A 2,774-nucleotide genomic window follows, 5' to 3' on the forward strand; every position below is an offset into this window, starting at 1 on the left:
AGGTGCTGTTCTTCTGATTTAATAGGTGCCTTCATTGTAGAATTCCGCAGCCTGGTTATTCTTTAATCACCATTAGACGTTTTGGTGCAATGAGCTGTTTATGCATTGTAGTGGGGCTGTGGGGGGGGGGGGGGGCCTTCATTTCTCCCACCACCTCTCAGCTGCCTCTGATGTAAGTATCTTCATGCTGTTTAAAATATGGCACAATCCTTAGCTGTTGTCAGCGCATGCAAAGATTGAGATCTCAGCTCGTCATTTAGCCATGATCGCGATCTGCGCATGCGCCGCAACTGCACCATTTTCCTGAAGGGAGGTCTATGTGCGTATGCATTGACAACAGCGCCATTTTACTGAAGCCTGCAACCAGTTCAATCTGCATAAGCGCCGCCTATGACTAAGAACGGCGCCAAATTTTAAACCGCTTGAAGATGAAGACTCTCCCCACAGTCTCGCCACGATGCACGAACAGCTCATTGCACCAAAACCTCTAATGGTGATTAAAGAAAAACCAGGCTGCGGATTTCTACAGTGAAGGTGCCTATTGAATCAGCAGAGCAGTGACTTTACGCCTATACAAACAGTTTCTCATGCCTAATCCTGATGACAGGTTCTCTTTCACATATCTTTAGTTACGGGATGTATTATACCCCAGAGCTGCATTCAGAATGCTACTGGTTACTCTAGCTGTTAGTTTCAGTGATCCCTCCATTATTACTTCCTGACACAGGGTTAGAGCACACCTCTTTAGTAGCCATTGTCGGGAGTATAAGATCTTAAAGCATGTGGCTGACATTTGCCACAATTTGTGTTGACCATTATAACCGCCCACTGCAAAAATTATTAAATAAATGGCAGAATCATACCGGCTAGAGGGCGGCCAATGACAAAATTAAGGTATACGCTGGCAATGTGCACTTCGCCTTAAAGGGGTATCCTCAGGATAGGTCATAGATATGAGATTGGTGGTGGTCGGACTCCCGGCTCCTCTGACCGACCAGCTGATATCTACTTCAGGAGTGACTGGATATAAGCAGCGTATAGAACAGAACACAGTGGTTCTGTCCATTGCTTAGTAGTCACTGTTGAATACTACACTTTTTTCAGCTAATTAGTTGGGGTACCAGGTTTCTTAGCCCTACCAATCTTGTATTGATCAACTATCCCAAGGATAGTCGTCAATTGTTTGATTTCAGCCCGGTATGTATTACTTTGATATGGTTTCAGAGTAGACCTTCTTTGTAAAACCGGCAGGGAACTATCGGTCTTGGATGTATTGGCTTTTTCTTGCCCTGTTCCAGGAGACTGTTAAATCACTCTCTATGTGTACATAAGGAGAGACTGGTCAGTCAACTCAAGCGGGGCAGGAGAAGCCGGTAGGGACCCGACGTGGACTTGACATGCAATAGAAATTAGTCCCCAAATGGCATTTCAGAGTAGACCTACTTTGAAAAGACAAAGTGCTTTACAGTACAACATACTTGGCTGTAATCACGCAGCCAGTGGTTTGGGCAGCATGAATATGATAACCGGTTCCCTTTAAGTCCTTGACCATGTTTTCTAATTCAGATTATTTTGCGGTGTCTGGTGTAAAAACTACATGTCTTAGAGTACAAATCAGCCGATTATGTGCTTTACAGACACTGAACCACCAGGGGCCAACAATATATTTCAGAATGCAGATCTGGATAGGATTTAACAATAAAGTACAAAACTTGCATATTTCCAAAAGTTTTTATGTAGCGTGTCTAGTAGTAAACTGAAGTATGGTTTACAAAAGTGCATCTCTCTTTAAGTCTTCTTCACAGTTCCAAAACTAATTTCCTATCTATGCTTGGCTGTACTGGCACTTCCACGTCAGCCCATTGCCCGTGCATTGTGTAGAGTTAAAATCATCATCTTGTAGGAGTCTGTTTTTGTCAAAATTGAAATCGGGCACACAATGTGATTTTTCAATCACCAAAATATTAAAGCAAATTTAAAGCACTTTAGCTCCGAGATGCCGTTATGAACAATTTGTAACACTCTCAAATAGCAATTTCAGCAACTATGAATTGACCTTCTTAAGGATGACTTTGACAACATTTAGAGCAATTTTCTGAAAATAAAAAGGTGGGATTTCAATTTTATCCTCCAAATATTTGTTTTAAAACTATAAATTCTTCCGATTTCCATTGCTTGGCTGGTAATGTTATATTAAATTGTTAACACTCTTTAAAATATATGAATTTAGGATTAATTTGCTAACTGGTGCAGTTGACTTTGCCACTAAGAGATAATAGTCAGCAATAACTCGGCCGGCTTCCTTTTTTGCACATGAATAATAACACTCCAGAAAAAGTCTAGCTAAATCTAAAAGTTATCTGTATTGTATATATGTATTAATGTATAGGTCATGTGTCATTTTGAAGAAGCGCATCCACATAACTCAAGGTTAAACAAGGTCATGAAAGCCAATGTTGCCAGAGAATATAACAGCTTTGTTTATCCGTTTATTAGAACTGTTCCGTTACGCCCTATGAATAATTCACCAAATAGTTAAACTATGGAAAAATTTTATTAGCGGTTGGATCTGCCGATCTATCTGCGTTGTGTATTCACTAACCTTATTTTTTTTATGTGATGCCATCTTGAAGCCATTGTCTGCTTTATTGCCAACTCTCTTATGGTCACTGCTGGTTTTTGTTTACAACACGTTGTACATCCGCATGACCACTTTGGCCCGTCAATAGCATTGGCATTGATTGGCTGCAGCGGTCATATGAATATCTGTGACA

The sequence above is a fragment of the Anomaloglossus baeobatrachus genome, chromosome 6 (assembly GCF_048569485.1).
Source record: "Anomaloglossus baeobatrachus isolate aAnoBae1 chromosome 6, aAnoBae1.hap1, whole genome shotgun sequence".
NCBI classification, from domain to species: domain Eukaryota; kingdom Metazoa; phylum Chordata; class Amphibia; order Anura; family Aromobatidae; genus Anomaloglossus; species Anomaloglossus baeobatrachus.